Here is a 13,405-nt window from a genome sequence, read left to right as displayed (position 1 = left end):
CTGACGCCCAAGTGAGTTTGAGAACCAGCGCTTCAGAGGTTTTCCTGTGTAACTGAAATCAGCGTGAGGCCAGGAGGAGGGTGAGCAAGAGAGATGGGAAACGCTAAGGAGGAGCTCCTTTTCACGGCCCTGAGAGCGAGCGTGTCATCATCCCGGCTCTGGGTGGCGACGATATATGGATGGCCGGAGCTTGTAGGGATGGTCGCTGGAGCTGAGTGGGGGCGTTTGGAGCCCGGGAGAGGTGGTGATCTCTGGAACCAGACGGCTCACAGCCCAGAGCAGTGGGGAGGCTAAGTGGGAAGGTTACTACATAGGGACGGCTGGTGAGGCCGGGAGCAGGGAGGCCACCTGGGGAAGGTCAGGGACCCGGCGGGGCAAAGACTCATCACCTGTGAACATCCACGGGGCAGCCTACCCGGGCCAGGCACTTCGCCCGTTCTCCCACTGGATGCCCAGTGGCGAGGACAGCAACCATCGCCCCACTTAGCCAAGGAGGAACCCAAGGCCCTCAGAGGCCCGTCATTCACCTAAACTCATCCAGAGGTGAGTGCCATTGCCAGTTCTCCATCATCCTTGCCCACTGCCCCCCGGGGTGACGGCTGTGGGGAAGGGGCGGAGAGAGAGTGCCTGTGCCGGGCAGAGAGAAGGTGCAGGAAGGAAAGAGGGAGCCTCTCAGGCTGTCATTAAGGCAAAACCTCCAGGTCTTTCTCGTGATGGTTTTCAAGAGCCTTTCCTTCTCTCCACAAAACCCTGCCAGCAAATCTCATGTTATGGCTTTTACAACTCTTGTTTCGGACGTTGAATGCCTGCACAACAACTGTTTCCCTTCCCTTTGCTTCCTGTTCAATCAGTCCTCATCCCCACAAGGCCATGTGGACTCCACTGAGGCCCCGGGGGAGGGAAGCACAGAGCTGGAAGGAACCTTAGCGACGACCCTGTCTAACCCCCTCATTTTATACACAGAGAGGGAAAGTGACTAGCTCAGGGTCACACAGCAGATTGGTGATGAACTCGGGCTGGAGTCTGGACCAAGCTCTGTCCTGCAGTGAGGGACACATCCGACCTGGCACTGCTGCCCATGGCTGTCTCCATGGACCAGACGGGGTTTAGCACTCCTCTTCTGGGTCTTTTTATTATTTTTTCTCTTATCTCACTTGTGTTGCGTTGTTGTCGACATCTTTTCTTCTGAAACATGAGCTATGTATTAGTCAGCATGGGCTTATTCTGTGGTACCAAGTAGCCCCAGAATCTCAGGGCCTTCGTACATGTAAGCTTGTCCCTCCCTTTGCCATCCCTCCCCAGTGGGAAGTGGGTGTTTCATCAGCCCAGAAGGAGAGAAGAACCAGACACGATGGAGTCCTATTAACTGAACCAGAAATCACTCACTCGCTGCTGGAATGTGTGAATGAATGAACAAATGAGACAAAATAAGAAAGGGACTGAGAGGACAAGGGAAGGATGGGCCTGACTCTCCTCTGTCTCTGATGTCATTTAGTCCCTTCTCTGCTCCTGGTTCCTGGCACAGAGCTCCTAAAACCCTGGTAATCTTCTGAGGGATAGGAGCATCTTTTGTTCTCGTGAGGGGACTCTTAGTGCTCTCCTGGGTGCAGGCTGAACCAGAAGGACCAAGCTGTTTGAAGCTTGGAAATTTCAGCCCCACTCCTCGTCGTCTGGAGTGGGGAGGGGGGCTGGAAATTGAGTTAATAATCAATCATGCCAATGTGACAAAGCCTCCACTAAAATCCCAAAAGTACAGGGTTCAGAGAGCTTCTGGGTTGCTGAACGCATGAAGGTGCAGGAGGGTGGTACACCTGCCTGGGAGAGGGCGTGGAAGCTCTGAGCCCCCTCCCATACCTCGCCCTATGTATCTCTTCATCTGGAACCTTTATCATATCCTCTATTATACGATAAACTGAGAAACATAACTAAGTGTTTCCCTGAGTTCTGTGAGCTGTTCTATGACTGAACCCAAGGAGGGGGCCGTAGGAACCCTGATTTATGGTGGATTGGTCAGAAGCACAGGTGACATCCTGGACTCCTGGTTGGCATCTGAAGTCAGGGCAATCCTGTGGGACTGAGCCCTTGCTTGTGGGATTGGATGCTAACTTCAGGTAGATGGTATCAGACCTGAACTGAATGGTGGGACACCCAGCTGGTGTCAGAGAACTGGAGGGTGGGGAAACATCCACACATATGGTGAGCAGAAGTGTGAGTACGGCAGTAGCAGAGAGTAAAGGAAGAAGCCTTTTTCTTTACAATAGGTCATTTCCCTTCCCTGGGCTTCCATTTTCTTACCAGTAGACTGATATAGCCGGACCATCAGAAAACAAGCCCTAACGCTCTGAAGGTTCACAGCCGTCCATGACCAGGAAGAAGCCGCGGGGTGGACTCCTGCCAGATGAGTGTGCAGTTGGGTTTTTACAGGAGCAAGTATAAGGATCTGCATTGGGGGAAAATGACCCAAACTCTGTGTATTGCAGATTCTGCATTAATCATCAGTTATGATTCAAGAATTCCTAATGATAATGGCCAATATATTCTTTGCCCCAAAGGCAGAGGTTATTCGAAGGGGTGCCAGAAATTGGAGCCTCTCCTGACCCAAGTCCCCAGGGCAGTCGGGTCTGGAATGCCTTCTGTGCACAGAGAGAGCTGGAGAGAGTGCAGGGGAGGGCACCGTGCCTTCGTTTACTGCAACCCGTGCACTTTCTGCCCTTCCCCCTGCTCCAGGACCCAGGGAACCACCCGTGGGCTACGTCCATGCCCACGTGTCCTCTGGCCTCTGATTGGGTTCAGCCCGTGCGAGGCCTCAGCAGGAGCTCAGAGGACAAGAGAGAGTGAGGCTTGGTCCCTGTTCAGTTTCCCTCCCTGGGCCATTGCCCTGGGCTGGTGATGTCACGCTGCTTCTCCAGACAGCTCCCCTTCCCGGTATCAGTAACTGCTCCTTCCCCTTGGGCCTCAGAGTGGTAACAGCTGGCCTGTACTAACACAATCCCTATGGCTCCTCTACACCCACATCTTTGCACAGAAACCCTCCTCCAATGTCCTATTTTTAGCGTGCCACCGGTTTCCTGTGGGAATGTAGGGAAGGGTCACTGATGATGCAGGTGTACTAAAGAGTGGGCCTGCCAGCCTGGAGGCGGAAGGGGTGAGGAGACAGCATGAGGGTCTGCCGAGCTAGAAAGGGCTGATCCTGGGGCTCACAGACTTGCTCCCCAGACCCTGGACCATGAGATCAGGGGGAAGGCTCCCATCAGCAGAACACAGTCCTGTGACAAATATGAGAAGGTATCATGCAGACAGCCCCCTTCCCTCAGAGTCGCCCCTCCCCATAACATCAGCTACAGATGGTCTAAGGGGCCATGTCTGGCCGTACAACCCAGCCCTCCCAACCTCACGGCCAGCCCTGGACCAGGCACGGACAACTGGCACAAGGGGGCCAATCATATTTACTCCATCTCAAACTAGGAATTACAGACCCAGCCACTGAGTCAGGCAGTAACCGACAGGTCTGATAGGATACACTCTATCACCTGGCTTGTAAACCTATAAAAGTGATCACTCTAGAAGGTGATAAAGACCAAAACCATAGAGGGAGGGATGGATTTGGAGTCTGGGATGAGCAGATGCAAACTATTATATAGAGAATGGATACACAACAAGGTCCTACTGTTTAGCACAGGGAACTATATTCGATATCCTGTGGTAAACCATAATGGAAAATGATATGAAAAAGAATGTATATATATGTATAACTGAATCGCTGTGCTGTACAGCAAAAATTAACACAACATTGTAAATCAACTATACTTCAATAAAATAAATTTTTAAAACTAAAAATATAAATAAATAACTTTTTTTAAAAAAAGACGAAAAACATAATGCAAGACAAAATGTTAGATATATCCAGGACCATTTACTAGAAACAGATTTGGATTTCACCCATGTCCTTTTATATACACAATAAAAATATATATAATATTTTAATATTATTTTGTATATTAATATGATTCTATTAATGTACATAACTACATATATAATTTCTCCCCAGCCTTTCCAGAATAGATTCTTCAAGCAGCCGGTTGTTGGAAGTGAATGGGAGTGTGGGAACAGGCCCTCAGGTTTACCGAGCACTGTTCTGCACCAGGTTCAATGCCATGTGCTGTACATAAATGTTATTATTTAGTTCTCACAACCCCCTGAAAGTGACAATAATGTCCCTCATTCTGGAGTTCAGAGACTGAGGCTCAGGCCCTGGGCAAATGGTTTTTGAGCTCCTACTATGTGCCCAGCACAGGTCCATGTGTCTGTGAACAGAGCTGACCAAGGCCACCCCCACGGAGCCCACATTGCAGTGAAAGAGGGACAAGAGCTAAAATACCTGGACCGTGTGGCCCCTCGGCTGACACAGGTCAGAAGAAAGCACGTGGAGTGGCAGAGAAGGGGCGTGGGGTGTCTGTGATGGGGGCGGGCACAGCAAGAGAAGGGCTTCAGTGGTGCCAAATGAATCCGGATTGTACGGAGGTGAGCGTGTGAGCCACACAGTCCTCTGGGCAAGAGTGTCCCAGCAAAAAGGAGCTGTAAATGCAGGGCCTGAGGCCGGTGGAGGAACAACAGGGAGGCCAGTGCCTCTGGGCCAGAGCTAGCGAGGGAGGGAACTAGGAAACGATGTCACAGGTACAGGGGCCAGAGGGAAGTGGCTGCCATTGGAGGATCCCAGCAGAGGAGCGACAAGGTCTAACAAGGTCTAAGTTGGGTTTTGCAGGATCCCTGGGGTGGCTGTGTAGACAGTAGACTGAAGGAGGCAGTTAGGAGGCTGCTGCAATAACCCAGGGGAGAAATGAAGGTGCTGGCTTGGGCTAGAGTGACTGCAGCGGAAGTAATGAAAAGCGGTCAGATGCTGGATGCAGTTTGAAGACAGATGCAACAAGATTTGCATACAGACTGGATGTAACTGTGAGAGAAAGAGAAAACTCAAGAATGACCCTCCGGAGGTTTTGGTATGGCAATTGGGAAGAGGGTGGTGCCTCAGCTACCCACTGCTATGTAACAAACTACCCCAAATCTTAGTGGCATGAAACAACCATTTGTGTTGCTCATGATTTTGTGAGTCAGGAGTCAGGGAAAAGCTGGCTGGCTAGTTTGTCTCTGCTCCATGAGGTCCACTGGGTGGCTGGGGAAGCGGATCCACCACTCAGATGGCTTCCTCACTCATGCTGACCGCTGTTTGTCTGTCTGTCTGTCTCTCTCTCTCTCTCTTTCTCTCTCACACACACACACTGTGAACTAGACTAGGCTAGTAAAGGGGTATGCCCCAAACTGACACAGTGTCACTCCCACCTTATTCTATTACTCAAAGCGGTCACAGGGCCTGGTCCATTTCAAGGGGGTGAAAAGTTAACTCTACTTCTTGATGAAGGTCACATTGCAGAAGAGCACATGGGATGGTAGATATTATCATGACCATCTTTGGAAAACACGATCTGGCACGGATGGCATTAGCATTTTCTAAGATGGGGAGGGCAGCACGGATGGATGGAGCCCCTGCTGCCCTCCCCACACCTGCCTTTATCCATCCACCGGCCCATCCATCTGCAAGTCCTTTAGGGAACAACCAGGACTCGGTAGTTGGCCTTTCAGTGGCTGAGCAGTTTCAGAGACCTTTCATAGCTTTCTGTTGGGGAGGACAGGAGACAGAGATGAGAAGGGAGACCAAGACTGCTTCCTCCCAGGCAATGTCAGGCGCTTTGTACTACAGTTATAATAGACCCTTCTGCTGGCTCCATCCAAGGCCCCAGCACCAAGGTGTTGTAAAAAAAAGGCTCTGAGTCAATGAGAGGCAGCTGGCTGAAGCATTTCCCAGTTTCTCATATGACTCATAAACTTGTTACATGGTGAGGAAATTCCCTGAAAGCTTTTTGGCAGTCTCATCCAGTCTGACCAGTAGCTAAGAAACACATAACCCTCCAGTTGAGAAAAGGAAAGAAAACACACAAGGCTTTGACACAGGGCTTAAATGGAGGGTCACTTTTAAAAGCTTTCCTTCCACCGAGTTCACAACACCTTTCTGGGACAGATCGGAGATTTATTAGGAAGTTTGCAGTTAAAACCAGACTTGAAGCGGTAGACGGATCATGGGGAGAGGCATGCGTGAGTGTGTGTATAAGTAACCACATGCCTTAAAGACTAAGGCCTGGCTGAGGTAGATAAAAAGAGAATTAGTGCCCTGAAAGGCCTTTCTCCATTTGCTGAGAATGCATGACCTTCGCCCCAGACACACAGATGTCCAGCCTACCCCTCCTAAAGTCAGGGCCGGGACAGAGCCAGATTATGAAGTCAGCCCCACCTTTCCTGTCACTGCCCTCACAGGAGCACTGCCCACTCTGGGGGCTCATATTCCAGCTGGTAGAGAAGGCACCAGTCCCTTTACCCAGGGCGTAACTTCAGGCAAACTGCCTCACCCATTTGTTAGAAGCCAGGATGAAGGTTACCTTGGGGAAGGAGGGTAGTGCCCAGGAGGGACACAAGGGGGCGTTCCTGGGGCACTGGTGACGTTCTACGTCTTGTTCTGGGTGGTGGTCGTCAGATGTGTTCACTTTGTGTTAAACCACCAGGATTTTCAATCAAACCTAGTGACGCTTTTAATGGTTTTTTTACGCAAGTCACATATGCCACTTGACATCTTAACAGCACGTGGGTCTGTCAACCAATCTCTGCTCCCAGCTTCTGGGACAGAGCTTTCTCCATGTGTATACTTCCATTAGAAGTTTATTTTTTTCAATTACCTTTTCTACCTGCTCCTCAATTTCCTCATCTGCAAACTAGAGATAGTCATAAACACCTCTTGCCTCACGGGGGTGTGGCGAGGATTAGAGATGGAAAGTGTCCGGCACAATACCGTCACATAGTAGACGCTCAGTGCCTGGTGAAGCTACAGTTGACAAAAGGTGTTCACGTGTTGATCTCCTGTGATAGGACAGGATTGTCACAATAAACCATGGCGTCCACTGCCCTACCCTCTCATCCACTCCCAACCATTAACCCCAAGGTGTCTGTTGGTTGTTTGGCATTGGGATTATTTTCAGGGTTAGATTTTCAGAATTAAAATTAGTAGGACAATTAATAGGAATGAAGAAAAATTAAGGGTTTGAATATATTGGCTACTTAAATTGTATTTTAAAAAAAAATGGGAACCATTGAAAACGCAGTGGGTGTTGCTAATGTTGAATAAGAAGCAGTGAGGATATTCTAGTGGAAAGGCTTGGAGATAAGGAGGCAAGGAAGGGCCTGGAACACACACAAACAGAGGAAGAACATTAGTCAGAGCATCAGCTGATGGGCACGAGGGTAAACAGGTAACCCTACCTTTCCTGGTACAGAATTGGATTTCCCCTGAAGGCAGTGGGAGAGACTCTGGGTTTTAAAATAAGTGTCAGGGTTGGAGTTGCACCTCAGAAAGAAGGCAGGGTGGTGGGTGAAGATCGCGAGGAAGGGGCAGGATCAGGAGATGCTTAAATCACTTTGTTTAAATTGTGATAACATAGGCATATAAAATTTACTATCAAGTGTGCAGTTCAGTAGTATTAGGTATATTCACATTGTTGTACAACCCATCTTTAGAACCTTTTCATCTTGCAAAACCAAAACTCTATACCCATGGAACAACAACTCTCCATTCCTCCCTCAGATCACTTTGACAGGACTTGTTGACTTGCCGGATGTGGGGATAAGAAGGAGGGAGGAGCGAGGGGTGACTCCCAGATATGGGGGTTAGAAGACTGGTGAAGTGGTGGTGCCACTAACCACTTCCGGGGATACAGGATACTTCCGTTACCTGTTGATCATAAACCACCCCAAAACTTAGTGACTTAAAACAACAAAGATTTATTATTGCTCAGGATTTGGAGGGTTAGCTAGATGCTTCCTTTGCTGGCTTGGTCTGGGCTCACTCACTGGGCTGCATTCAGCAGGAGGGTCGGTTAGGCTGGTTAGCTGGCCTCACTCGTGAGCCTGGCAGTTGGCACTGGCTGTCAGTTAGGGCACCTCAGTTCTCATCCCCCCCTCATCCTCCAACAGGCTAGACTGGCTTCCTTCCATGGCAACTGGATTCTCTTAAAGTCTAGGCTTCAGAACTCTCGCGTGCCACTTCTATCACATTCTATCCATCAAAGCAAGTCACAAAGCCAGCTCAGATTCAGGGGGAAGGGAGCTAGATTCCCCTTTTGGATAAGAGAAGCTGCAAAGAAGGTGTGGCCATATTTAATCTGCCATATAAGAGGAGGACCAAGTTTAGCAAAGAAAATAAGTTTATGGTCATAGGGATAGAAGAGAAAGTTAAAATTAACTCAAAGGAAGAGATTTCCCAACCCAAAGGGAACCATAACACTTAAAGGAATTTAAAAGATAGATGGAAAAGATGGACCCAAGGAGACGCGACGAGATGGCCAGAGGAGTAGAAAGAACCATGGGAAAGCTCTGCCCTAGAAGCTGAGAGGAGAGAGTTGTTGACAGAATCATATGCTACCAAGATATTAAGTTGCATGCAGTTTGCCTTTAAAAAAAGAAAAAAGAATTATTAGACATGGTGATTGCAAAGACCTTAATGATCACGTTGAGAGACTTTGGGCAGAGTGTGAAGAACAGACGCAAGACTGCTCTGGCTGTTGAGTCTGAAGGCGCCGAACTGTTCTTTGTATAAGTACCCAGGACACATCACACCCGTAAGTGGAGATGCTGGGCTAGAATCTTCTGGTAATAGGATTCTTCTTCTCCACCCCATTGACATCAGGCTTGTGACCAGCTTTGGCCAATAGGATGTAAAGAGTCATGTGTGCCACATCTATGCAGAAGTGTGAAGAACCACACGGGGTGCCCCCATTGCTCTTTCCCCCCCCCCACCTTGAGAACAGCACCTCCCAGATGGAGGCTGCTCCTTCAGCCTGGATCCCAGAAGGAACAGGCAGTGTGACAACCAGCCTGCAGCTGACATGAAGGCTATTACTGTAAACCACCAAGATGGTGAGGGGGTTTGCTAACACAGTATAACCCAGCAAAAGCTGACTGATACGATACTCAGTAAATGTTCATGGAATCCTGTCAACTCAAGAGAAACTGATGAGAGCCCAGAATTGGGGGTACTTAAGTAGAACTGATGTGATGGTCAGAGAGGGACCCCAGAGAAGGGAACATTTGTTCCAAACCTTGAGGTCTGGCCAGAATTTAAAGAAGAGGCACGGGGGATGTGGTGTGATAATGTCCTTATAATCAAGAACACGGATGACTTTTTTTTTTTTTAATGTTGTAACTCCTGCAGAAAAATTTTCTAGTTCCTACGATTCCTTGTTTCATAGCATACTTTGGTTCTCTCTTGGAATACGCTTCAAAATCCTGTCACAGCAAACAGGGGCTGCGTAAGAATGGCTTGACCCAGCCACTCAGGGGAAGGAGGTCCAAGTAAAAGTGGAGTTTCAGAGCAGAGAACATAAAGAGGGATCTGAAAAGAGCTCCAGATTGTTGCCTGCAAAGCTATTCTCCTTTTTAAAAAACAGACATCTGACACCCACAAGACACTCATCCGTAGAAGCTGAGCCCCCTTCAGAATGTGGGCAATTAGGGCCCTGGGGGGATGGGAGGGTTGGTTGACAGGGCTTCCCATGGCCCGGCTGACAGTTTCCCTCTCCCTCCTCAGCGCCTAGATGGCTTCAAAACGTAGCAGGAAAAGGCAAGCTGTGCACAGGTTGGGGATAAACCGTCTGGAATTCTGAGGCTGAACCAAACCCTTGGAACAGAGAGTATGTTCCAAGGCCTTGGGTGAGCAGGCTTGGTGGGGGTGACTGTGAGTGTGTGTGTGTGTGTGTGCGTGTGTGTGTCCGTGCGCACATGCACACACATTCAATTTAGCAGAGGAAGTCAAGGCAAATAGTTTAATCACGACCATCCCTCGGGGCAATTTGGAATAATTTTCTCATTAGAGAATATAACGTGCAGCATGACTAATGTTCAATCAGACAGTAGCTTCCAGCCCCCTCGCTCACTGCCATTACGCGGTCGGCTCTGATTAATGGGGGAGGGGTGTCTGTCTTTCCTCTTCGGGGCTGGGATGGTGGCTAGAGTCCAGTGATGGGGAGGGGAGAGGGGAGGGAAGGGGAGATCTTTTTTCAAATATAAACATGAGAAATAAAATAATGGGACCTCTCAGGGCTTGAAGCAGACCTGATTAAAGCTGGAAGCAGCGTCACCCCTGGGGGACCAGGATGCCGGGGCAGGGCTCCATCTGCATACTCCGCCCCGATGGAAGCAGAGCTGGGACCCTCCCCTTCTCCCTTTGCCCCCGCTCTTCCTCTCCCCTGCCCACGCTCTCCCCTGGCCGTCTCCCTGCCTCCCTCACTGTTCCCAGGCCTCTCCTCCTGTCTTTTTCCTATCCACAGCATCCCTTGCAATGTCTACTCCTGGCCACATGGTGCCCACTGTCTGTTTTCCGGTCTTTCTTTCTGTCTCTGCCTCCCCTGGTGGAGTGTGTGTGTGTGGGGGGGGGGGGGGGGTGTAACCTCTGGGCCCAGCGCTGTTTGAGGAAGCCCAGCTTCTGTGCTCTCACTTCAAAACTGCAGCCCAGGACGTTCTCATTAAAAGAGCTCTTGGGGATTTTCTAGAGCTTTGCTCCCCCAGGTGTGGTCTGTGAACCAGCAGCACTGGCATCACCTGTTGCTGGTCAGAAAAGCAGATGCTAGAGCCCCTCCTCGGATCTGGTGAATCAGAACGGGCATTTTGTCAAGACCCCCCGGGAATTCATGTATACAGTAAAATCTGAGCTGTGCCAGCCCCACTGCCTCACTTCACAGGAGATGCCTGAGGCCCAGAGTGACACAGCTCACCGGAGTTAAAGACTGTCACAGCCCCGAACCCAGGACGCCTGATTCACTGTAGTCCACGCCTCCACCGCCACAAAATAAGAAGCTCTGTTAGTGTCGAGGTGCCTCTCATTTAAGATGACCAGTTTTCAAGTGTCTCCTTCAGAGATCACTTTAGAGAAGGTTTACCCCCTAATACAAAAGGGTCCCTCACTTTGCAGTGGGCACCTCGGAGGTTTGGAGTTGGGGAGAGTCTCTAAAATATTTACACTCTGCAAACATCCCTGTTCTCCAAGAGCACTAAGTTCTGGGCATTCAGAAAACCAAATAACGCACACGTGTTTTGACGCACCTATGGGGTACAGCAAATGCACCCATTTTTAGGCCATGACAGAGACCCACAGAAAAACTCAGAGCTTGGTTCTTGCCCCGAAGAAACATTCGTTCCCAAGGTCTATCACCTGCCCCAAGGTACACCAATGCCGCAAGTCAGGTGGGGGACTCCCCAGGTGCCACACACACTTGTGTGCATGATTAAGCCCATTTATACACACACACACACACACACACACACACACACACACACACCTGGCATTCCTAGGGCAGATACACAGTTAGGCAGGCAAGACTTCCATGAAGCTAGAACCTTTCAAAATCTGGAAGTTGCTTTGGGGCAAATTGCCTCCTTCCAGCCCCAGTTTTCCCAGTGTCAAAAGGCAGCAGGAGGGAGTCATTCATGACAGTGTCCTCTTTTCTTCCTCCCAGGAGTAGGTTTGCCGAAGCACCGGTGAGACAGCAGCAGAGACGGAGCCCAGCCGCCCCATCTCGGCTTTTCCCCTTCTCCCTCCTTGGCCCAAATGATTGACAGGTGATGGAATCTCAGTTTATACCAAAGAGCTGCCAAGCCCAGCACAGAGCCAGGCCCAGCGTCTCACCTCAATCCTACAAAGTCAAAGCGGAGGAAGCCGAGCTCTGGGGTCAGGCAGACCTGCCGGGTCCCCGTCGGCCTCTTCCAACATGGAACCATGTGTGTTCCTTGGCCTCCCCTGGCCTCACCAGCCTCGTCTGTGGAAGAGCAGCATCAAAGGGTGGGTGAAGGCCATAGCGCGTGCGTGTGTGCATGGACCCCAGGAGGTGCTCCCAGGGGGTTGTTGGCAAAGCGGAAATACTTCAGAGCCCCTCTACAACTCCAGAGCCCCAAGGCACCAGGCCCAGAGGTGCGGGTAGACGCTGGGGTCTGCTGAGTGTTGATTTCCGTTAAATACTGCATGAGGCCTCAAAGGTCCGCCAGGCCTCCCCCGCAGCTGGAGCCTCACCTCCCAAGAGTCAGGGGCACACAGGAACTATCAGTGCCACCCCAGCTCCTGCAGGTTGGGGTGGGAGGTGGGGCATCAACACCAATGAAACCACTCCTGCCCACTGGCTCCCACCGAAGCCGCTGGACAAGGCCCCAAGTTCAAGGCCCAAGTTCAAGGTGCAAAGGTCATGGGGAGCACCCATGAGGTGAGTGAGGTTGGCTCCGGTGCTCCCACTCCCTTCACGTCCACATCTTTTGGGCAGACGCCACCCACTGCCAACACCTCACACTCTATCTGCAGCTGCCCTCCCCTCAACATCCCCACCCAGAGCCTCCAGGCCCCGCAGGTGCCCAGACGCCCACCTGCACTTCCCAGGTGCTCAGTAGCGCTCAAAAATCATCAGCGACTAGAGTAACCCCCAGCTTAGTGAGGGACTGACCTTCTACCCGCCTCACTTAAGATTATTACCCCGAAGTCACAACTTAAAAAAGCAGTTCAGCCCTAAATCGAGAGCAGGTGCAGTGGGAGGCCAGCGGGAAAGGCGGGCGGAGCAGGCAGGGTCCATCAGGGACGTCAAGTCCGCAGCTGGAGGTCGCTACTCAGGCTCTGAACAGGGCAGGGAAACAGTCCTCAGGGAGAAGTGGGCCCTGGCCCCAGCCCCGGCCCCAGCCCTGCCCCAACGGGCGGCATGACTTTGAGCAAATCCCTCCCCTGTGTGAGCCTTGGGCTCCTTTCCGTGCCCCGGGGAGGGATTAGCAGGTCACTGAGAGGCCACTCCCCCACCAGCCCTTCACTCCTTGCATCCTGAATCAGCTGGGCTATGAGCTTCCCCGACGGTGAACTCCCGCACGGGAGCTCTGACGTGGCTTCCAGGGTCCCTTTGTCCCTCCTCCCTCTGAGGTCCCCATCCACGCAGTGCCTTCAGCATCTCCCCTCACAGACCGCTCCCAGGAAATGATGGTGGGGAGCACAGCCATCACCTGGATGTGGGTGGCTTGGTTCAACCACCATCCCTCCCAAGGGTCCAATCTCTGATTTTGAAGAATAGATGAAATGGACGATGTGAGCGTGACTGACATCTTGAGTTACCTCCCCCTCTCCAGGGCAAGGACCCTGATTCCTTCATCTTTGCATCCCCCTACAGCTTCTAGGGCCATTCCTGGCACATGATAGGAGAGCAAAAGACATTTGCTGGCTGGATGGCTGGCTGGCTGGATGGCTGGATGGGTGGGTGGGTGGGTGGGTAAGTGGGTGGATGGATGG

This window comes from Aethalodelphis obliquidens, unplaced genomic scaffold (genome assembly GCF_003676395.1).
Source record: "Aethalodelphis obliquidens isolate GAN/ISIS:26980383/991018 unplaced genomic scaffold, ASM367639v1 scaffold31, whole genome shotgun sequence".
Lineage (NCBI taxonomy): Eukaryota > Metazoa > Chordata > Mammalia > Artiodactyla > Delphinidae > Aethalodelphis > Aethalodelphis obliquidens.
Note: the sequence above shows the minus strand (reverse complement) of the source record.